General features: G+C 41.3%; 1 protein-coding gene across 7 annotated transcripts in view; it reads right to left on the bottom strand.

Moving 5' to 3' along the window:
• Fak (protein tyrosine kinase 2 Fak) overlaps positions 1–25,151 on the bottom strand; it is a 795,737-nt gene that overhangs the window by 563,996 nt on the left and 206,590 nt on the right. For 4 of the 7 annotated variants that reach the window (XM_067143301.2, XM_067143294.2, XM_067143300.2 and 1 more), the window contains exon 1: positions 17,228–17,418. The exons of 2 other annotated variants lie outside the window; for them this stretch is intronic. The gene's annotated coding sequence lies outside the window, so the exon portion shown is untranslated. Of the gene's footprint in view, positions 1–17,175; positions 17,419–25,151 lie in introns of those variants that run through there. One more of the 7 variants, XM_067143297.2, reaches the window with a different exon arrangement.

Below are 25,151 nucleotides of genomic sequence, written 5' to 3'. Positions count from 1 at the left end.
CAACTCGCTCGGTAGCAATATAATAAGGAAAATACCAACACTAGTATTGTGCACCTGTATTGTTCCAAAACTAACATTTGCATTATTTGTATTGCTCAAGAACGGTAACACAATAAAAATGATACCTTGAACAACACTCGAACTCGCAACCTTCGAATCATTAAGCGAGCGCTTTACCCCTCTTCCACGAAAAATAGTTATCGAATAACTCCTTAAACACCATAGTTCAGCATAGTTTACAGTGCTGCTACTGCTCATCAGCAAGCGCATGCATCGTATAACATCACCGGGATCCGAACTGGAACTTAGAATATATTCGTTGTTCATGTGCGGCCACGTTTTTTTTTCTTCCTCATCTGCACACCCCTACTTTACATCATCCGGACACTCTTTTGTATCTTTTAGTCTGATTTATTGTCATTTACTTACGCAATGACCGTTTTATTTTACTTTCATCTATCGATTAATTCTATTATTTAATTTAATATCTGTCCGACTCGTTGGCTGAATGGTCAGCGTACTGGCCTTCTGTTCAAAGGGTCCCGGGTTCGATTCCCGGTCGGGTCCAGGATTTTAACCTTTATTGGTTAATTCCAATGGCCAGGGGGCTGGGTGTTTGTGCTGTCCCCAACATCTCTGCAACTCACACACCACACATAACACTATCCTCCATCACAATAACACGCAGTTACCTACACATGGCAGATGCCGCCCACCCTCATCGGAGGGTCTGCCTTACAAGGGCTGCACTCGGCTAGAAATAGCCACACGAAAAAAAAATCTCATCCCCAACTAATTTTGATCTGTATCATCGTTGGCCAACTGAAAAACGTGAGTTGGGTAAACTGTTCACATGCCGATATTTCTTGAAAACATTGATAACGATAACTGTCCAAGACCATTACGACCAGGAACAAGAATGTAATTAACAGAGCCGAAAACAGAGATGAGAAAGCCATAGGTTCAAAACAACTGTCACCGTATGCCCTTGAACAAGAGGTAGACGCCACCTAATCTGTTATTGGTGTCGTACTACAACTACGGAAACGCCGAGCGGCAGCTACAACACGACAGAACCTCTCACTACCGTAGACCAATGTGTTCTGTGAGGACTTGACTGTATACTTAGGGTACTTAAAACTGCTGTCGGTCTGACATCTCAATAATAATAATAATAATAATAATAATAATAATAATAATAATAATAATAAAAGTTCTGGTTGAAGAAAAGAAAGAGCCCAGAGGGGGAAGATGGACTGAAGAGAGAAGAGCGCAACATTCTGAAAGAATGAAGGCACTGTGGAGAAAGAGGAAATGAAATGAAATGGCGTATGGCTTTTAGTGCCGGGAGTGCCCGAGGACATGTTCGGCTCGCCAGATGCAGGTCTTTTGATTTGACACCCGTAGGTGACCTGCACGTCGTGATGAGGATGAAATGATGATGAAGACGACACATACACCCAGCCCCCGTGCCAGCGAAATTAACCAATTAAGGTTAAAATTCCCGACCCTGCCGGGAATCGAACCCGGGACCCCTGTGACCAAAGGCCAGCACGCTAACCATTTAGCCATGGAGCCGGACGGAGAAAGAGGAAGGAAGAAGGGATGATTAGAAGGAAGTGAAGTGGTATTGGCGTGGTCCTAAGTTTGGCCGATTCGCAAGAAAGAAGAATGGCGTATGACCTCAATGGAGGCCTGACGAAGGTCTTTCGAGTTGACGTTCATGGGCGATCGCTCGTCTGTGAGGTAGGGTCCCTTCTGGAATGAAATCTAACGTTGAAGACGGCTCTCATATCCAGTCCTCGAGCCAGAGGAATTAACAAATGAAGGTTGAACTCTCCAACCCGGCTGGGAATCAAACCCATGACCCCTTGAACCAACGGTCAGTATGTTAACCAGTTTGATACGAAGCCGGATAAACATCTCATTGATTTACGTCCACTGACCTTCATTCAGCAAACAAAACATTGTAACTATTTAGGTTATATTTTTCTGATTGAAGTTCTCTCCGTTTCCACAGTAGTATAAAGGGAGAATTTTCAAACTTGAAATTGTAACGACCTACACATTATGTGGATTCATTTGAGAGCAATACAACTGGTTGTGAAACCTTCACTAGAATAACAAACCTGTACACTTCTGGTGTCCAGCTGGAAAACCTGAAACTGCACATCTAAAGGTCGTAAGTACCGGACAAGAGACCGTAAAATTTGTTATATCTATTAGAATCGAGTATGGTTCATTCTTTGTTTTGAACAGCTATGTTAACATTACTTAAAACTAATTAAATTAATTTAATCGTGTAAGAATTACAATGCGATTTTGCACAGTAGATCGTAGATGCAATCATGATGACATTAATTTGATGAATATAATTCTGATCAACATTAACAAACGAATCGTAACAGTTGAAAGGCACTGTTTATCTCAAGTTAGTAGCCCGCTTGTTAGAAATACAATACTTCTTGCCAAACTGGATTGTATGTCTTAAGAAAGGAATTACCGGGTGAGTTGGCCGTGCACCTGTGAGCTTGCATCCGGGAGATAGTGGGTTCGAACCCCACTGTCGGCAGCCCTGAAGATGGTTTTCCGTGGTTTCCCATTTTCACACCAGGCTGGGGCTGTACCTTAATTAAGGCCGCGGCTGCTTCCTTCCCTTTCCTAGGCCTTCTCTGTTCCATCATCGCCATAAGACCTATCTGTGTCGGTGCGACGTAAAGAAAAAAGGCATTAAACTGCATGTTTCAGAAATTATACGAAACGTTTGTACACAGAATGATATCCTACGTCCATTGGTATCTACCTCAGCGGTACACAAAATGAGCCCATGACGGTTTTCGCAGAGGTAACGAGGGAGACTAGAACTTGACCTCGATGAGTAATACGAAGTAACTATTTTGTGCATCTAATTATCTGTCTCTGAAGAACGTCATACGATAGAATAGCAACCACCTGACAACACTCTCCTAACAAAAGAAGTTTTAATAGAACTCAGACAAGCAGCCCACCAACGAAAAAACGAACCCAGCTTCAAGCTACTTCGCTCGCTTCACAGGTTTTCTCAGGGTCAAGGCTGATCTCAGAGTCAAGGATAGCTAATGAAAGGAATGGAGACGAACGCTCTTCGCAATGATACAAGCTACGTGTGAATAATGGAAATTGAAGTAAATGAATTTACGCTTAATTAATCAATCAAGTAAAAAAGAAAATGGCCTATTAAAACTATTTAATAGCATATTCGAACTGTTACCTAAGATAACTCCGAGCGAAGACATTGCAACATCAGATATTCTAGATTGTTGTTTTAAAAGAAGTGTGACACACGGCACGCACGAAACTGCAAGGGCAGCACGGAACAGAAACGCTAGGTCCAAGTGAAAGCCCTTGAATAGACTGCGTAGCCATATTCTAGACACATCTGCACCCTAGCAGGGGATAGGGTGTGGCGGGCAGTGCAGGGAGTCTGGGGATCGACCCCACGTCCCGGCCTCCTTCCGCGCCTGCTCTGCTCAGACCTGTCCTACCCTACAGTTTTACACTATTCCTGAAAACATGGACTATGAGTTTCACAGCATTTGCTATGCACATGTACAAGTAGAAAAGTTAAATACCGATCATAAAGCATACGAAATTAACAAAAGTCCCCCATAATGTACCCAAAGAGAAGTCGAATTGAGTCTTTCGATCGTGTAGATCCCTGCTAGTAACTCTTAAAATTGTTCTTCCACAATATACAATTCCAGTTTGCTTAAATGGCATATATCTCGTTCGACAGACATAATTGCTCTATTTCGTCTTGGGGATAATCAGTTACTGTTCCAACGAGGTGGCCTAGTGTACACTTTCGATACAAAATGATGAGAATAACAATTTGCCAGTAGTAGTGGTAGTGGTAGTAGTAGCAGCAGTGATAGTAGTATAGTAGTAGTGGTAGTAGTAGTAGTATAGTAGTAGTAGTGGTGGTGATTATTGTTTTAAGAGGAAGTGCAACTAGGGTAGTAGTAGTAGTAGTAGTAGTAGTAGTAGTAGTAGTAGTAGTAGTTGTTGTTGTTGTTGTTGTAGTCTATTTGCGTATAAAATTAGTCTATGAAGATAAAAACTATTTCACATTACAGAAACAGTGCATGACAAACGTTCAAATTCAGCTGAATGGGAAAGGTTGGTAATGTAAGTCTTTAAGGAAGTAAAGAAAAGCAGTATGGTTACTAAATATCTGGAAATGCGGAAAAGGTTCTTGAGCAAACGGTGAGAATTCTATTTTTCGTTTATGATATAAAGAAACCATAGTTGGGAAACGAGAACGATTAAGACCATAGAGGCAGCATTAAGATGATCTTCTGTTCGTGATGACCCTATTATACATGAGGGTTTCATTTGTGCGAAGTTCCCATGTTCTCATAACCCGTGTGACAGCGAGTGACACATACTGCTGTGTGAAGTAGTAACTGACTGGAGCTACGGTTGGGAAGGAAATGATGTATAGGCACTACCTTGCCACTCATCCATAGATTAAGTGAGAGGAAAACCCAGAAAACCGTTCTAGAATGGCCGAGAAAACCGTTCTAGAATGGCCGAGTTCACGATTTCAACTCATTTCTCAATTGTATTATATGAGACCGTAGAAACCACCGTTAATTCCAACAGGGGCAGAAATTGAACTTAGACCGTCTAGACGAGGGGTTATACTAACCACTAGACCCTGTGGCGTATGTGAAAGAACGGGTGAGGCGCTGGCCTTCTGACCCTAACTTGGCAGGTTCGATCCTGGCTCAGTCCGGTGGTATTTGAAGGTGCTCGAATACGTCAGCCTCGTGTCGGTAGATTTACTGGCACGTAAAAGAACCCCTGCGAGACTAAATTCCGGCACCTCGGCGTCTCCGAAAACCGAAAAAGTAGTCCGTGGGACGAAAAGCAAGTCCAATTATTGTATCTGAAAGATCTGATCACAAGTATAAAAGTAAGGGTTTATGACATGAAGCCAACAGCTGAAAGATGGAAATGATGTGTGAAGCCATAGTCCTTAGAGTTAAAACAAACTCAAGAGAAAAGGCGCTTCTTACTGACACCTTACACCATTGGCTTGAAGGAAGAAAGAAAGAAAGAAAGAAAGAAAGAAAGAAAGAAAGAAAGAAAGAAAGAAAGAAAGAAAATACTCGACTTAAAGATTTTATTCCAAATGATTTTCAGTCCTTTTGATAAAAATATATAATTAGTTCACAATGTCAAGTACAGAGGTGTACGAACCAAGTGGTCCGTCTCCTTGGATGAGCCACTGGGATCTAGATAAACATTAAAATATTTATAATCTCTGATTGTATGTCAATAATCTAATTTTCTTCACACAGTCTGATGGAACTAATTGTCCGACTCATTGACTGAATGGTCAGCGTTGAGGCCTTCGGTTGAGAGCGTCCCGGGTTCGATTCCTGGTCGGGTCGAGGATTTTAATCGCCTCTGATTGATTCTTCTGGCCCGGGGACTGAGTGTCTGTGTTTGTTCCAACACTTTCCTCTTCATATTCAGACAACACACTACACTACCAAACACTCAATAGCGCTTACATCACTCCATATATGGTTGCGTCAGGGAGGGCATCCTGCCATAAAACAGGGTCTAATCCACATGTGCTACACACTTCGCACCGCCACCCCACAGGTGTGGGAAAAAACTGCAGAAAAAGGAGAAGAAGAAGTCTGATGGAACTAATTACAAACGCATTTCTGACGTAACATAATCAGCTTCGAAAGTGTAATTAGTACTTGACACAGTCAACAAAACACTATAGTTCACTTTACTTTTGGCAATAGATTTTTTTTTTCAGCAGTGGAAAGTTTGAAGTGGTAATTAAAAATGTTCTGTGCGAAAAATACTGCACTAACTGAGAACGTCAACAAACAATAATAGTTCTAATTTGTGTTTCTGTGCCACACATACTAACCTAAAAGAAACGCCGCTTCTCACGAAGACCTTATACCAAAATAATTGCTGTTGAAGTTAAGAAAAAAAGCATGCACATTTGGAATGGTTTTCATATAAAATAGAATGTTCGGTAGCAAATAACGGAACCATTAACAGCAAACAAGTACAGTCATTCAAAACAAAAAAGAAAATAGAATGAGTGCATACTACTCGACAAGTCTCTCATAGGTGAAGTTTTCTTGAACATTGTGGGTATCCACAGGGTGTGTGTCTTCATGGGAGGAGAATTATATTTTGATAATTAAAAATTTGATAAAATATTAAATGCGAGTAATACCATCGCTCATTCGGTTTTGTTTGAGATTCATATGAAGCTACAGGATCGTAAGGGAACTAAGAGGCTAACGTTAAGTGGTTCCTTCCCGGGCAGTAGCAACTATCCTATCCCCATACTGGTCGTAAGAAAATGCTGGAATCGTGTCAAATACAAGGCTACCTTATTTGACCGCGTTCCTGAATAAATACAGATGAGAATGCTCGACTGCAACTAAGTTCATCAAACAGAACCTTCTTTCTTACAGCGTATGGCAAAGCTCCAGTAATAACCAATTGCCCACACCTCCTACCTGAAGCTCAGTAAGTAATTCTTGAAACGAAGCTGCTTAATCGAAAACAAGCAGCATATTTCTTACTACGTTCGATAGCGAGTCTACTGCCAAAACTGATGGTAAGTTTTCGAGTTGTAAAACTCAGTCTGAAGTTTTTATTCACATTCGCTAACCCTGTTAGCAAACAGAAGATACCTTGTGACACACATCATATCACTGTCTTTAGCTTACTACTTTTCACCAATAACTTTCTTCTCTGCTCTTCCTGGCCCTTTTCACCAATTTATCGGTGTCGACATTTCATGTCGATTTGGCCCAGTTTTGCTCTCAGATGTCCTCCTATGAGGAGAGATATATTCACTATAGTGTTTCTGTAGTGGTTGGTAGCGTGGTATGTTGTACGTTCTGTAGATTAAGAGAAGTGTATTAAGACGAACGAACGTCAATTGAATCCCCGAACCAGAAGAGATAACAACATGTAATTAAAATTCCGGAATTGGCCGAGAATCGAACCTGGGGCCCTCTGAACCAAAGGCCAGTATCCTGACCATACAGCCAAGAAGGAGGACAATTTTAGATATACTATGCTATAATAATCCCTATGCATGATTTTTTATCCATTAAGAATTTTAAAAAGCAGAAAGCTTATCGTAACATTACATTTCCAAAAAGCTTCGCGGGAAAAATCACTAAGTCTCAGTGAGACGCTTCTCTGTGGACCTAGTAACGAAATGCGCACAACGTACCTTTAACAGATGGCGATCTTCAACGACGCCGGGGGAGGGGAGGGGGGTGTCACGAATTTGACCCAAAGGGATACAACGAGGTCAATAAATCTAATGACATAGGTTCTTCTCTCTTATAATCCCGTAAGAGCCGAACGTCTGTACCAGAATTTAATCCCTCAACTTACATGTGATGAGCGTCTAACCGGATGTCACACAGCCAGCCCTTCTACACCCACACCCCCAACACAAAAAAAAAAAATCGAACAGTCGTACTGAGGGAATTATGAATCAAGGACAGGTTACTAAAATCAAAAGTACGTCGGCACGTTGGTGTAAAGTTGATTTTTGAGTGCGTTCATACTCCAAAGTGGTTACAGGAGATATATACATGCAGAAAGTTCACTGAACTTTATCAGAAATAGCACGCAGCAATTAAGATTACAGCGCAAATCAGATCGAATACTGCGTGTAATGAGAGGCAACTCGAGATTTTGATCCGCAGATCGTAAATATTAAATGCCATAACTGGTTTTGGAGCACAGGAAACCCAGTATCCATGGAGATGAAACAAAATTCACACGAGACATTTGCATCTTAAGAGTATTTTCGTATATATTTCTGAATGGGCATTTACTAGAAGTTTAAGATGGCAACAAATTACACCCCCCCCCACACACACACACAAACAAAAAGAAAACACGGAATATAGTAATATTCTCAAAAAGAATAGTTGTGCAGAGAGCTGTCCTCAGTGTTCCTTTATAATAATAATAATAATAATAATAATAATAATAATAATAATAATAATAATAATAATAATAATAATAATAATAATAATCGTATGGACTCGCTACCGTGTGCAAGCATTTTACTTTGACGCCATCTGGCTGCCTGCTCGTCAATTTCGACGTATCATTTTGCTCTAGGCCTACTAGATGGCAGGGTAAAAATAATTTCTCTTGGGCGTCTATGGTTCAGTTTTAATTAAATTTGTCGGATAAACACCAAATGTATCACCAGAGATGTTTTACATGCCAACATCGTATGATATTCGATGGAGTGTCGAATGGACTTCATTCACGCTTCAAAAATCCGACTACCTCTACCGGGTTTGAACCCGCTGTCTTGGGATCCGGAGGCTGACACTCTGCCAGTAATCCACAGAGGCAGCTAATCTTCCCTTTAACACGTTCCTATCAGCAAAGTAATGATCATTATTTTTCTTTTCTCTAATAACTATGCAAGGTCTACAAAATACGCTCATTGTATAAAAAATGCATCAACTACGTGGAAAGTATTTAGCCTCTATATCCAGCAGCTATGTTATTTCAACAAACGAAGGTGCTTTCAGATTCTTAGTACAGAGCTACTGATATCTGGAAAACAAATGACTATGAGGTCCTCCTACTGCCCCTTCTTATTAGAGAGTCACTTCTCCTACCACGCTCTTGTTCCTCATTAGCAGGAATTTTGTCATCTTTAGCAATACCCCTAGTCACACATTCTTAAATAGCTTCGGCTACCATAATCACCAGCAGGCACATACTAGTGCAGCCTAAACCTAAAATTAAATTTTTATTTAAATGCGGAATAATTATTTTTTTACTTAGTAAGTAGTTCTGGAATTCTGATGCTTTTGATTATTTCATTCTTTGTGCGAGCGATGCACTGCCCAGCTAATGTAGTTTTTCACAAGAAAATGAGCTAAACTGAGCCTCTGATGATGATGATGATGATGATGATGTTGTTAGTTTAAAGGGGCCTAACAGCTAGGTCATCGGCCCCTAATGGTACGAGATGGAACGAAAAGACACGACGATTAAAATTTTAAAATATATTCACTTACTAGAATTTAAAACAAATGACGATAAAAATGATTATGAAATTAAAATAATCAGCAGAACTAATTCCCAAAGCCTTACTTTCTGATAAAATTATAGAAAATATACAATCGAATAAGGCATTGGCTGCCTTGAAGTACAGAGATATATACCATTTAAGTTAGAAGTTAAAATAACACATTTAAAATACACAAACACGAACTAAAATAGAGTGAAGGGGATAAAAGCGTAGTTAACAAAAATATACTAACAGAAAATACACTTTTACACACGATAAAAAGGCCACTATCCCTCATAAAACGGATGACAAGGTTTGCTGACAAAATACCATTGTTTCTCTCCGAGAAGCCCGAAGCGAAGCCTTCCATACCTTCGTCGTTCATTTTATCGCTCTCAGCTTATTTGGAAGTGGAATGGCCTGCCACTCCATCTCCCAATGGGAAATAACCAAATCTCTCTGCTGAGAGCGAATATCACTAGCTGGAACTCTGTAAGGCAATGGGGGCAATGTAACAGCCTCCTTGGCAGCCTCATCAGCTAACTCGTTTCCCTCTACACCCATGTGGCTTGGGAGCCGCATAAACGTAATTCTGGTACCGGCGCCCGAACACCCGGCTAGCAGGTCCTGGATCCGCTGCACCAGAGGGTGCCGAGGGAAATTTGTATCTATAGACTGTAGTGCGCTCAAGGAGTCGGTACACAGCAAAGTGCCGGCGCTCATCGGACAGTGTGTACAACAGAGCTTCACAGATAGCATAGAGCTCTGCGGTGTACACACTACAGACTTCCGGTAGAGGAAAAAGAAACCTGTTATTGTCGACAGCGAACGCACAGCCTACTCCCGCTTCTATTGAGCCTATTTGTCGGGGTCTGTGTTTTAGTATTTTGACTTATTTTATAGGATATTTTACTTCTTGTGTATGTTAAGGCATTTAGGCTATTTCGTAACTATTCACGTATGTTCTATATGTTCAAAAAACGAGTTGCATACTGTCAGTAAAAACGTTAATCATGATTTCAAGAAATCGGGTAAAGGTTATCTGCCTCCTCCTTGTCCCTCTTTGCCAAGTGCTGATGGACAACAGAGACATACCAGTAATAAAAATTGAAAAAGTCACTTCGAGAAAAAAGAGAAAATTGATTTGAAAATGCGATAGTAAGTAGAAACGAAAGTTATCCAGGTGATGAGAAAAAAATGTAGGATTTGCTACACTGTATTTAACTTTAAAATCTTCTCGTGGAAAACTACCACAGACATGTAACTCAATGTACTTTAAGAATGTTCCTTTAGTGTTAGTAGAATTTAGAAAGGAGATTCACAATGTTGAAGTCCATTACGAAGTAATCGATAATAGTTTTCGTTCGACAACCTACATGAGTTTATTTCTTGTATACTGCAATGCATGTCTGGTGAAATGAATGACTAATGTTTGCCCGAAAACATTTTTCAAATGTTCTAAAATATTTTCTGTCGTTTGTCTTTGAATTTTAGTTACGTACTTTATTGTATCCCCCGCCCTTTTGCGTCATCGTCATTAGCATATCTAAGCTGAACTATGAAGGCCCGGTAAGAATTAAGTATTTGCTCTGTTACTCGGTACTGTTGTCGGTCGGACATTCAATAAACAGTGGTGTTTACCCATACTAACGGACTTGGCCGTTCACGGAGGTGGTGTGCGAAGTGAACCCAATATTTTCAAAATACTTCAGACAAAATAGGGAGATCCATGTGGAACCTTAACGCCTACTAGCACTAGCGACAAATGCCCATTTTAATGAAGTATCCATAGTAAAAAAAAATGCAAGTGTACGGCCGATATAATCTAAGGTTTATTGCATTCACCGAGACGACTTTCGATGAGCAGCTGCCTGGCAACGTTCCAAGCATATTAAACGGTTATGAAGAATACGAAAATAAATTTCATAAATAAGAAATCAAACTCGAACCTAGCGCATTAAATAGGCTAGTAATCGATATTACAGATCAACATTTTGAAATTATTACCAGCACAGACTCTGCGTTTGACAAGGATAAGCAAGACATTCCGAACCTCTGCATCTGTTCAGTCTGAAAATGTAAGTTTGAAAGATGCATTCCCTTAACAGGAGAAGCTGAGCTACCGAACGCAGTGGGGCGTCTAACTATATCTCTAAGAGTAATTGCATGACGTCTGAAGCAGACAGCCAGATGTCTATCAAGCCAGATCAAAATATTTTGAAGGTAGACATCTTTCACAAATAGGGGTTAAAAAACAGAGAGCGAGAACACTTCAGACAGAGGTAAAGGAACAAGTCCGTCGAGTTTTCTGCAGTCAACATTACGAAATATTTCCAAATATTATTCACTTAATTTCAACTACGATACTAGATAACATATCGAGAGAAGCAGCATAACAGCTAAGTAGGTGCAGGCTTCTCACTCGAATACTGACTGGCGACTGTGGTGTGCAAAATCAGGACTTATCGGAAAAATTACACGGTCTAAAATGTCCACCCCTCCACCCCCATAATCCATATATTAGCTTGGTTTCAGTTATCTGAAAATAACTGATAAACCTACTGTCTGTGGCTGAACTCACTCCCAGGAAACTGCTTGCGCCTCAATATATCCTTGCCCGACTTCTAATGCGGCATGCAAAACAGCACATGCTGTTCTTACTCATATCTCAAAAAGTAATTGTCCGATTTTGAAAATACTTACATATTTGAACTTGTACGCAGACGAACTTTTAAATCAGCTGTATGAATTTGTGCCGTTCCATTTAAAAATATGGAGTTAGTATCAATATCTCGGTTGTTAATCACCCCATGAGACTAAGTAGCACGTTACTTTACAAGACCCTGCGTACCATTTACGAATGTGAAAACAGAATTCTGATATCTTTGATGGTTTAGAAGTTATTTCCGTGTAACATGTTAGGTGAATAACCCTGTATATAGATTGAGAAATGTTAGGTCAGGAATACAAGAGGAACAACTTCTGTTGTTTAGGATATGTACTCTTCCAGGTTCGTAGTACAGCACGGAAAGTAAAACTGCATCAAGGTGAAGCAAAGCTAATACAGTAAGCTCGCAGTTGCGATCAACGGTATTCTGCAATAAAGAAGGCAGCTCCCTGACGAAACTACTTTTACATCGATCAGTTTGAAAGCGTCCATGAATTTACTAAACTCCTCTACAATCCTCTATTTGTAGCCCTCAGGCTTCGTTTAGTTCTACAACTCTTATCTTAAAATCATTAAAAAGTGAGTGTAACCTCCATGACCAAATCCATCAATCTTAAGTAACATACCATACTCCATTCTCCTCATATGACCCCAACACCAAAGCCGGTTTATGCATACCGGTTCATCCATTGAGTTCAATACTAACTTAGCCCGTATTTACTCATTCCGAGTACACCCCTGCCATTCTCCCCACTGGCTTGTACCAGCTATCATTCTCGATACTTTGTATGTTACTTCTAGCATATGAATAAGATATCCAGAGTCCACCAATCTTTCACTCCCGTAAAGCAAAGTCGATCTGAAAACAGACCGCTGGAAAGACAAGTTTTGTCCGGCAGCTGACTGCATTCTTACGGAATACTGTTGATCACAACTGCGAGCTTGCTGGTGCTGCAGCTTGATTTAATCGCACTATACTACCATCCTGAGAGAATATACATCCTAAATACTAGAAATGATCCACCCGTTCCAATTTTGTGTTTCCAACCTCACATTCAATTCTCTGACTTTTATTCCCTACTGACATCACTATGTTCCAAGATATTAGAATACAGGTTTTCTACACAGTCTACTACTTAAGACCAAGTCGTCGACAGAGGCCAAACAATTCCCTTCCTGCCACTTTATACTTTTCAGTAGGTGATCCATGTAAGCTATAAACAACAAAAATGGAAGATTACAGTCTTTTCAAAACCCTGTACGTACCTTGAACCAAGAACTCATTCTACCATCAATTCTCACTGCAGCTCGACTGTCAACATACATTCCTTTGCCTGTTTTTTTTAAATATCACAATCCCCCAGTACGGTTAACACCTTTTTTCCTCGATAGTCTGCCATGTACCTTCTCTAGATCTATGAAACATAACTTTCTATTCCGCTCGTAGCATGTTTTAATCACATGGCGCATACTGAAAATCTGATCCTGACAGTCCCTCTGTGGTCTGAAACCACACTGGTTTTAATCCAACTTCCTCTCAACCACTGATCGCATCCTCCCTTCCAAAATCCCAGTGGACACCTTGCCTGATATACTGATCAATGAGCTATTGCATCTTTCTTCCTGTTCCCTTGCATAAAGAAAGGTGCAATTCCTGCTTCCGTCCAATCAGCAGGTATCTTACTAACATTCCATGCTTATCTTATTAATCTGTGAAGCCATTTCAACCCTGCCTTCCCACTATACCTCACAATTTCGGGGCTAATTTCATCTATTCCTACTACTCTATGTCAATGGAGTTATTTTATCATCCTTTCCACTTCCTCAAGCATGATTTAACGTCAATGTCGTCCTCTCCATAAGCTCGGGGGTCCGCGACGTCAACAGACAGATTTCCTTTTATGTTGAGAATATTTTCAAAATATCTCTTCCACCCGCCCAGTGATTCAGAAGGATCTACTATGAGTTCATGTAATTTACCCAAGCAATATTAATTTCCTTTTCCCTTCCTTTCTCAGATTCGTTTTCAATGTCCTGAAAGGCCCTGCCGCTTGACCAAGCCTTTCCAGATTATTACTGGAACCTTCCCAGGACTTCTTCCTTGGATTCAACAATTATTTACTTCGCTCTGTTTCCTTCATCTATGTACAATTCCCTGTCGGCATCAGTCCTTGTCTGGAGAAATTTCTGGTACGCCTTCCTTTTACGTTTACAAGCTGCCCTCACTTCATCATTCCACCAAAATGACGCTTTTCCCCACCTTTACACATAGTTGTCCATAGGCATTCCCTTGCTGTTTCTCCTACAGCATCCCTGTATGCCACCCATTCTCTTTCTATATGCTGAACCTGCTTACTGTCTACACATTTCTCACTAATCATATCCAATAAGTAATTTCATCGTCCTGAAGATTATCTACCCTTATTCGTCTGCAAACAGATTTCATTTTCTTTATCCTAAATCTAGAGATAGGATACATAGTTCAATACAGATCATACAGTTGTCTGTATCATCGAAAAATCCCCGGAATGCCCGCATATTTCTAACAAATTTTCTGAATTCAAAATAGGTTATGATATAGTCCATTATGGACGTGGTGCCTCTATCCGCCAGGTGTAGCGACGAATAGAAGTTCAGTACACACTTTCCTTTCCTACTAGCTTTCATATCTTTCCCACATTAACCCATCACCTTTTCATATCCTTCAGTTTTGTTTCCAATTCTCGCATTGAAATCGCCCGTTAGCTCTATCCCATCCTTGCTGTTGATCCTAACTACGATGAAATGAAATGGCGCATGGCTTTTAGTGCCGGGAGTGTCCGAGGAAAAGTTCGGCTCGCCAGATGCAGGTCTTTCGATTTGACACCCGTAGGTGACCTGCGTGTGGTGATGAGGATGAAATGATGATGAAAACGAAATATACATCCAGTCCCCGTGCCGGCGAAATTGACCAATTATGGTTAAAATTCCCGACTATCAGGAATCGAACCCGGGACCCCTGTGATCAAAGGCTAGCACGCTAACCATTTAGCCATGGAGCCGGACCTCCCTAACTACGATGTTATTCAGTGATTCATAGACTTGTCAACTTCATCCCCGTCTGCACCCTCGCATAGTGAATAGAATGAGTATTATCGTCCTAATTCATCCAACTGCTAAATCTACCCACCGTTCGCTAATTTAGGTGCCTAACAGAAAATTTGTTGCGTGCAGAAATATTTGTTTCTTCCATAAGCCCCAGTAATAAGTAACTTCTCTAAAACATTACAACAAATAATAAAGAAACACACTATCCAACGAATGACTTAATGGCAATTTTATTCGCTGACGAAGGATGAGTATATGAAAAAAAAATCGATTCTGCTGTCTAGCATTACGATAACATTTACCCGAGGTATTATTATTCCCTACTCCAGATAAAATGACCCAAAAGGACAAACTTCCACCATCATAACCACTCTTTTGCCTCCTTCGAAATCAATTTAAATGCAACGGGACCGAGTGCTATGAGGATAAGAAAACTGAGAAAAATAAACGTTATTCGTTTCCCTGATGGAAAGAGTTGAAGATAATACTTTAACTGCTTAGTTAACGCTATCATTCTTTCTACTGCACATTACGATAGAAAACTGTTAACGCTAAATTCCGAGCTATTCCTTACAAATTAAGTCACGCATTTGGTGATTTTTTTGTCTGAGAGGTCATGCTATCACACATAGATGGCTTGACGGTCGATACTGAAGATAACACTGATGCTGTCAGTGGTACGTCCCGACCGGCCTGTAACCCCAAAGGAAGTATATCAATGGAGGAAATCTGCAACTTATTACAGAACGATGACACGTCGATCTGATGTTGCCTGGCATGTGTTAGATGACATCAATAACCTTGCTAGTATCGAAAATCGACCTTCGATTATTCCAGTCGACAGATAAAAAGTAGCAAACTGCAGTCCATCAATATTTTTCTAAAATTACCTTGCCTGCTGAAGAAAACACCTGAGTCATTCACACGAGCTTGTTATGTAACATTAACGTTCGAAACTACGAATACTGCACATTGTACTAAAAGATGATAAAAGTATTCAAACAATTTACATTATACATCGACAGGGGCGTGGCATAAACACCGTTCTCCCCTCTCGAATACATTTTGTGACCATGTAGGCACAAAAATTGACTCTGTATTCTTGTAGCAGTGCTGTCTCTCGTAAGATGGACAAATACCCACACTGTAATGTTGATTAAGGTTGCATACTTGCAAGGAACGATAAGAGTATTTACTACTGAGTAACACGTAAATGTTCGAAACACTCATATCTTAAACCGTAAGAGAGATTCTCCCCACCAGCCGATAATTATCCGAAATTCAGACAGAAAGTTCATGGACTAAAGTCGAAATACGTACATTTGTTATCTATATTTTAAAAATGAACGAGATAACTTGGGTGGAACGCTCCACATCCGCGCCTCGAACCCAGGCTTCCCCCAGTTCCGATGCCAATCCCATTCATCATTACAAGACAGAACATCTTCATTAGAATAATCTACTCCAACCTATCGCGGATGATATCACATTTACCGCATCCTGCATTCCTGAAAATTAGCGATAAAACTACTGCATATCTCTAAAACTAAACATGCATACCCGCTAGGCAGTACAGCAGTCCTTGCGAAGGAGATGAGGACAGATTTCGATAAGAGACAACTAGCATTTGTAATATTCCTGATTAAAATTTACCCTCCCAGTCTTTCCAACATTTCAGCACTATACGAAATGTGCACATTAAGCCGTTCAAGTTCTTCCATTACATTAATTTGAACTCAGGTTCATGCTTCTTTTTTCAACTGATTATGCAAGCTACAATGAATAAAAAAACAAATTTTCATGTTCTGACCTTGGTATTTATAAAAAGAAGGTTAAAAAGCCATAGCTTCGAGCTAAAAATCCGCACAATAAAGTTGGGGAAAAAAACTATGCTTCCACTATTTGTTTTGCGAGAAGCCGGTCTACCAGAAATATGTCCTGTAAAGGGATATTATATTTTAACGAGGCAATGAAACTGCTGGGAAGGATCTTTCTCTCGTTTTTAAGTTCTGTGAAATGACAACGAACTGTGTTGGGATTCGACCCGGCAACTTCGAGCAGAGAAAGGGTTAGCGCCTAATCAATTGCGCTATATAGTCGGTCGATGATTCAATTAAGTTTCACTCATGATATATTAGAAATTAAACCGCGGAATAATAATAGTAATAATAATAATAATAATAATAATAATAATAAATATACCATAACTCCATTTCTGTCACTTGATATCAATTTTTACGCTGATCGTTCCATCAACAATTTCGCACTTACGATACTACAAAATTCATTTCGATAAATAAATAAGTGTTGAATGCAAAACCTTTACCTCATTATAAAGAAAACCATGCGATTTTAACAAATTTCACATTTTCAATTACCATTTCAGAGAAGACACCTACAAGGCTATTTCTCCATGGATGTAACACAATCATACACGTCGACAACAGAAACAAATATAACTATACAGAAGGGTAATCGAACTGGTTGCCGCACAACATTGATCACTGATCACACTACATGTTGTCAACATAGACACCTCCCACTAACCAGCCTGAACACGCGTCGCACAGCAAACTGATCGCAACTGTTTCCAGCGAGCGCCGGAGGAAGTAGATGCAGAGCGCTAACTATAGATGGGGCTACGTGCAAGCGGAGCGGTGGGGGGTACAGAGCGAGCGAAGATGCGCATAGACAGGCCGACGGGGGGAACAGAGTGAATGTCACGCCACGGAGTACAGAGCAGTCACAGGGAGTGAGCGAGCTGCAGCTCAACAACAATGCTATTGTCCACTTGCAACGCTTGCTGTACTTTATTAATTCCCACATATCAAGCCTTCTCTCCCTACTATAGTTGCTTCGCTGTTCCCTTTTTTATTACTGCTGCGCGGGATGGCGACACCGTAACGGCCCTGGGGGCACAGAAAGAACAAACCTTTTCATATATAACGACTTTTGTGTCCAACAATAGAAGAGAAACTTTTTTACTAGAGCTCAAACACAAAAACTCAGTGGATCTATATTTCGATACGCTGTCAGGACACAAAGAAAGTGCAATATCTCCCATAACTCACTCTTCACACCTCAAATAGCACGAACAACCCGAACACGCCTCTGCAGTAAAGGTGGAAATACGTTAACCTTTTTTTAAATGCATAATCTGCTTTACGTCGCATCGACACGGACAGGTCTTATAACGAATGGGATAGGAAAGGGCTAGGAGAGGGGACGAAGCGACCGTAGTCTTAATTAAGGTACAGCCCCAGCATTTGCCTGGTGTGATATGCCAAACCACGGAAAATCATCTTCACGGCTGCCAATAGTGGGGTTCGAACCCACTGCCTCCCGAATGCAAGCTGATAGCTACGTGACCCAAACCGCACAGCCACTTGTTCGGTAAATACGTTAACAATCTATCCCAACCTTAACAAAAAGAGTTGGAAGAGGTATATAAGATAAACTGACGTTCATTTTAATTTTTGCTAGGGGCTTTACGTCGCGCCGACACAGATAGGTCTTATGGCGACGATGGGATAGGAAAGGCCTAGGAGTTGGAAGGAAGCGGCCGTGGCCTTAATTAAGGTACAGCCCCAGCATTTGCCTGGTGTGAAAATGGGAAACCACGGAAAACCATTTTCAGGGCTGCCAATATGGGATTCGAACCTACTATCTCCCGGATGCAAGCTCACAGCCGCGCGCCTCTACACGCACGGCCAACTCGCCCGGTAAACTGACGTTAAAACAAAGGGTTTTAAGAGAATTCAATTTGGTAACAAGAAGGGTCAGGTGTGAATAGCACTTGCTCTTGCCCACTCCCCACAAAAATTCCGGCTAAACATGTTCAGATTTTAATGAACGACTTATTTTAGATAATGCTACGATGAGCTCGTGGTGCGACAAAATCCGAAATAACATTGTTCGCCAATCTCTGAAAGTAACACCAATCTCAGAAAAATGAAAAGAGTGACGACTCACGATGGCTGGATCACAAACTGAAAGAAGCCCAGAAGACTATGTAGCTCACCGAGTTAAAAGGGGGGCATTAGAGGATGAACCAGCACAGGGACGGCGAACACAAAGATGGAGAGCTCGAATTATGACGGACTTGGAAAATTCCAATGTTGATTCCGCTAGAGTACAAGACAGGATGTAATGGTAGAGCGACCAGAAAATCCGACGCCATTTAACCTGGAAAGGGTGTAAAAGAAGAATGAAAAGACTCATTTTAGTACAGTAAGTAAGGTTGGGTAGCAGCCTTTCGGAAGTTGCAAGGGCGGCAGTATAGATGATTGACTGATATGGCCTTGTAATAATACTCAACATGGCTTAGCTGTGTTGATACTGCTACACGACTGAAAGCAACGGGAAACTACAGCCGTAACTAACTCCCGAGGACATGCAGCTCTCTATGTATGAATGATGCACTGATGATGGTTTCCTCCCGGGTAAAATATTCCGGAGGTCAACTCGTCCCCCATTCGGATCTCCGGGTGGGGACTACACGAGAGGGGGCGATCATCAGGAAGATGGATACTGACATTCTGCGAGTCGGAGCATTGAATGTTAGAAGTTTGAATCGTTGTGGTATGTTAGAGAATCTGAAAATTGGGAGATGGACAGACTACAGTTAGATGCAGTTGGTGTAAGTGAAATACCTTGGCAGGAAGATCAGGGTTTTAGTCAGGCGACTACAGAATTATCAACACAACATCAAACAGAGAAAATGCAGGAGTTGGTTTAATAATGAACAAGAAAACAAGGCAGCGGGTAAGCTACCACGACCAGCATAGTGAAAGAATTATTGTCGTCAAGATAGACACCAAACCAATGCCCACCATAATAGTGCAGGTTTATATGCCTACTAGTTTAGCGGATGGTGAGGAAATCGAAATAATATATGCAGATATAGAAGATTTAATACAATACGTAAAAAGTGACGAGAATCTAATTGTGATAGGAGACTGGAAATCAGTGGTAGGCCAACGAAGAGAAGGTAATACAGTAGGAGAATTCGGATTGGGACAAAGGAACGAAAGAGGAAGTCGGCTGGTTGAATTCTGCACTGATCATAATTTAGTCCTTGCCAATACTTGGTTCAAACACCACAAACGACGGCTGTATATGTGAACGAGACCTGGAGACACCGAAAGGTATCAAATATACTCCATTATGATTAAGCAGAGATTCAGAAACCAGGTGTTGGATTGCAAAACATTCCCAAGAGCCGACGGGGACTCTGACCACAACTTGTTGGTCATGAAATGACATCTGAAATTGAACAAATTGATGAAAGGAAGGAATGCAAGGAGATGGGATCTAGACAAGTTGAAAGAGTGTGGGGGTTTGTTTCAAGGAACATGCTGCACAAGGACTAAATGAAAAGGCTGAAGGAAATACAATAGAGGAAGAGTGGATAGTCATGAAAAATGAAGTCAGTAGGGCTGCTGAAGAAATGTTAGGAAGGAAGAAACGATCAACTAAGAATCAGTGGATAACTCAGAAGATACTAGACCTGATTGATAAACGACGAAAATACAAGAATGCTAGAAATGAAGAGGGCAGAAAAGAATACAGGCGATTAAAGAATGAAGTGGACAGAAACTGCAAGGTAGCTAAGGAAGAATGGCTGAAGGAGAAGTGTATGGATGTCGAAGTATGTATGGTTATAGGAAAGGTAAATGCTGCATACAGGAAAATCAAGGAAACCTTTGGAGAAAGGAAATCTAGATGTATGAATATTAAGAGCTCATATGTAAAGCCACTTCTAGGGAAAAAAGACAAAGCAGAAAGATGGCAGGAACATATCCAACAGTCGTATCAAGGTAAAGATGTAGATGATTTGGTTCTGGAACAAGAAGAGGCTGTTGATGCTGATGAAATGGGAGACCCAATTTTGAGGTCAGAGTTTGACAGAGCTGGTTAGAGGCCTAAATAGGAAAAATGCACCTGGAATTGATGACGTTCCCTCTGATTTACTGACTGCGTTAGGAGAAACCAGCATGGCAAGGTTATTCCATTTAGTGTGTAAGGTGTATGAGACAGGAGAAGTGCCATTTTCATTTCATTTCTACGTAACTATTGCATCCTACATCTGCTCTAATCTGCTTGTCATATTCATACCTTGGTCTACCCCTACCGTTCTTACCGCCTGCACTTCCTTCAAAAACCAAATGAACAAGTCCTGGGTGTCTTAAGATATATCCTATCATTCTATCTCTTCTTCTCGTCAATTTTAGCCAAATTGATCTCCTCTCGCCAATTTGATTCAGTATCTCTTAAATCATGATTCGATCTATCCATCTCACCTTCAGCATTCTTCTGTAACACCACATTCCAAAGGCTTCTATTCTCTTTCTTTCTGAGCTAGTTATCGTCCATGTCTCACTTCCATACAATGCCACGCTCCAGATGAAAGTCTTCAGAAACATCTAATTCCTATATCAATGTTTGAAGTGAGCAAATTTCTTTTCTTAAGAAAGCTCTTCCTTGCTTGTGCTAGTCTGGATTTTATGTCCTCCTTACTTCTGCCATCGTTAGTTATCTTACTACCCAAGTAACAACATTCATCTACTTCCTTTAAGACTTCATTTCCTAATCTAACATTTCCTGCATCACCTATCTTCGTTCGACTGCACTTCGTTACTTTTGTTTTGGACTTATTTATTTTCATCTTGTTCTCCTTACCCAAGACTTCGTCCATACCATTCAGCAACTTCTCGAGATCTTCTGCAGTCTCAGATAAAATAACTATACTATCGGCAAATCTCAAGGTTTTGATTTCCTCTCCTTGGAATGTGATTCCCTTACCGAGCTCGATTGCTGCAGTCGCTTTAAATACGGCAAGTATCCAGTATTCGGGAGATAGTGGGTTCGAACCCCACTGTCGTCAGCCCTGAAGATGGTTTACCGTGGTTTCCCATGATGGGGCTGTTCCTTAATTAAGGCCACGACCGCTTCCTTCCCATTCCTATACCTTTCCTGTCCTATCGTCGCCATAAGACCTCTCTGTGTCGGTGCGACTTAAAGCAACTTGTAAAAAAAAAAACCGACTGTATAGTTATTGAACAGAGTGAATGCATCCGGGAATTGCAAAATTATTCATCATTATTAGGGGAATGTGGAATAGTAAACTGGTGGAAGGAAGAGAAGTTATACATGCTTTTTACTAACAGAATTGTACCTATAATAATTTCGTGTGGCTATTTCTAGCCGGGTGCAGCCCTTGTAAGGCAGACCCTCCGATGAGGGTGGGCGGCACCTGCCACGTGTAGGTAACTGCGTATTATTGTGGTGGAGGATAGTGTTATGTGTAGTGTGTGAGTTGCAGGGATGTTGGGGACAGCACAAACACCCAGGCCCCGAGCCACTGGAATTAACCAATGAAGGTTAAAATCCCCGACCGGTCCGGGATTCGATCCTATTTTTTGCTAGTTGCTTTGCGTCGCACCGACACAGATAGGTCTTATGGCGACGATGGGACAGGGAATGGCTAGGAGTGGGAAGGAAGCGGCCGTGGCCTTAATTAAGGTACAGCCCCAGCATTTGCCTCGTGTGAAAATGGGAAACCACGGAAAACCATTTTCAGGGCTGCCGACAGTGGGGTTCGAACCTACTATCTCCCGAATACTGGATACTGGTCGCACTTAAGCGACAGGGGATTCGAACCCGGGACCTTCTGAACCATTCAGCCAACGAGTCGGACAGAATTGTACCTAAGGCAACTAGAAAATATAACTCCTTTGAAGAGTAGAGCATTTAGGTACATAGATTCTAGATTTAGCATATACTTAGTTTATCGTCGTACAAAGGGCACTAGGAAAGTTTTGCAATGTGAGTGAACGCTTTAGTCTTTTTCAAAATAATTCCCACCACACTTTACACTTCTCCATACGTCGAAACCAGTCACTGAATCAACTCTGTTTCTTCGGTTACATTTTCACACTCTTGATGCCATGCTGCCAGAAGCTCCTCGTCGGATGCAAAACGCCGGCCTTTCACCTTCATTTTCACTTCTGGGAAGAGTGCGAAGTCACATGGGGCCAGATCAGGACTGTATGGAGGGTGATCAAGCAGTCAACCCTGATCCTGCAAGAAAATCCATTGTTACATTAGCACGATGTACTGGAGCATTGTCGTGATGCAAGAGCCAAGTGTTGAGCCGTGACCTTGCACGGAGCTGCTTGAGAGCCTGGATGACCTGAGGCAGACAAGTCTCACTGTACCACTTCGCAGTAACTGTCCTTTGTGTTTCTAGCACAATCCGAGTCAGGATGCCCCGTTTAGTGAAGAATACTACACTCATCCTTTTCTTTACTGACCTTGACTTTCGCACAGTCACATGAGTACCCTCATCTTCAAACAGCCACACCTTGTTCTGGGATTTTGTTGGGACATCGTAATAATAAAGCCAAGTTTCGTCACTGTAACGATGCTATTGACGTTACATGAAGTCCCATTTTCAAAATGTTTTAGCATTTTTCGGCACCATTGCACTCGTTCCTCTGAAAGTGAATGGGACACCCAAAGGGAACAAACCAACCCCAAATTTTCCCCTCTGGAACTCTTTGTACCGGCGCAAAATTGTTGTCCGATGTGGACAGTCTTTCCCCAGCACAGGAGTAGTCATTTCCTCCAGGCACTGGTCAACAGTTAATCCGCGAGCAAAATTGTAGCGGATAATCGCGCGATGTTCACCTTTAGACCACACTGACATCTTAACTTGCTTTCAATCCCACTGCTTGGTAACAACTGTTGCGAAGGTCGCGCCTTGATGTCTTCTAGACAGGTTTTCACCCCTCTTTTCATCCCCCACCATAACAAGGGTGTCCAGCAAACCGTTTTTGCGTATTGCAGAACTTTCCTAGAGCCCTCTGTAGTTCTATTAGTCTGCACGTTTTTTGTTTTTCTTTAGATAGTCAATATTAATATTCATTTCAGGAATTGGACATATGGAGGGAGTGAGGATAACTACTGTGATGACCTCTTTGCGGCGGGTGTCATGTTTTCTCGATAGCATGTCCGAGAAGTTTCATTTCTTGCAATAATATCTCTAACACATTTCAGGCCGTTCTTTTTCTGTTCAGTTTCTAAATTACTTAAAAATATTAAATTTTGATTCCCGATATTTTCCGGACAGGTTGTTTGTGATTTTACTGCATGAATTCAATTATACTATATTCAGTTTTGTAAACTGCATTTATCGAAAATTAATATTGAAATAATCAATACTCTCTCCCGGATCTATGGTTTCCGAAATTATGGGAGACCTCCTGTTAACAGTATGGTTGTGATTTTTCCTATAACCCATCAGTGTAAATATATTTAGCCTTCTTTATTTGATTCAATGTTAAAGAATACTAGAGTTAAGAACAGTGATGTTGAATTTTATTTACCGAATATCATAGGGATAGACAAAATTATTCATACATAGATTTTATTACCATTCATTGATAAAATTTTACAACTGAAGCTCTTCACATCAACTGAACATGCGTCATTTTGTCGATTCACCGCACGTTTCTTTTTTCTTGCCAGATAGTGGGTAGAACTTCTCCTAAGTCCATACCACCAAATACGATGAGGGTGTCTTGTCTCCTTGACTCAACCCAGGAAGCTTTTGTTGAGGTGATGGCCCCTCCCCGCCATCACCCGTGGCGACCATCCAGTAAGTCGATGCGCTTTGTCGCCCCCGGAATCCTTTCGGACGCGCACCTCATCCCGCGTATTTGTTAATATCCCCGAAGTTTCAGTCGTTTCCGACACTCGGGACTGAATCCCCAAACAGAGGAACCCCCTGTTCTGAGGAGCAGTGACCTCGTGTCGAGTTCGACTGTCACCCCGACGATGTTAACAAGTACAGCGGGGGAGTACCAACTGCGATCGCAGCAGGCTTCCCCGTAGTGACGGCCCCTCCCCGCCATCACCCGTGGCAACCATCCAGAGAGTCAGCACGCTTGATTGCCCCCGGAATCCTTACGGACGCGTGCTGGGTGAACGGGGAATAGCGAAAACCTTTCTTAGCCTTCTTATATTAATCGAATGCGGACTGCACAGTAAGCGACCTGTTCAACAATATTATGTTTCTGTCGTATCTTATTGTTGACTGTGCGCCGAATGTGTTGCGATTATGGAGCAGAATGAAGGCTTCTCCTAATCCCATTATTTCCTACCAGAACTTAAAATTATAGGTATATTACACTAAGGAATAAGGTCGTAAGAAAATAGAACTCAGTTTCTCTCGTATATTATATTGTTTCCTTCCGGAGGATTGTATAATTGGGCTGTGAAACTTCTGTCCTCACATTC

Source organism: Anabrus simplex, chromosome 3 (assembly GCF_040414725.1).
Source record: "Anabrus simplex isolate iqAnaSimp1 chromosome 3, ASM4041472v1, whole genome shotgun sequence".
Taxonomy (NCBI): Eukaryota; Metazoa; Arthropoda; class Insecta; order Orthoptera; family Tettigoniidae; genus Anabrus; species Anabrus simplex.
Note: the sequence above shows the minus strand (reverse complement) of the source record. Positions and strands in the feature narration are given on the sequence as shown.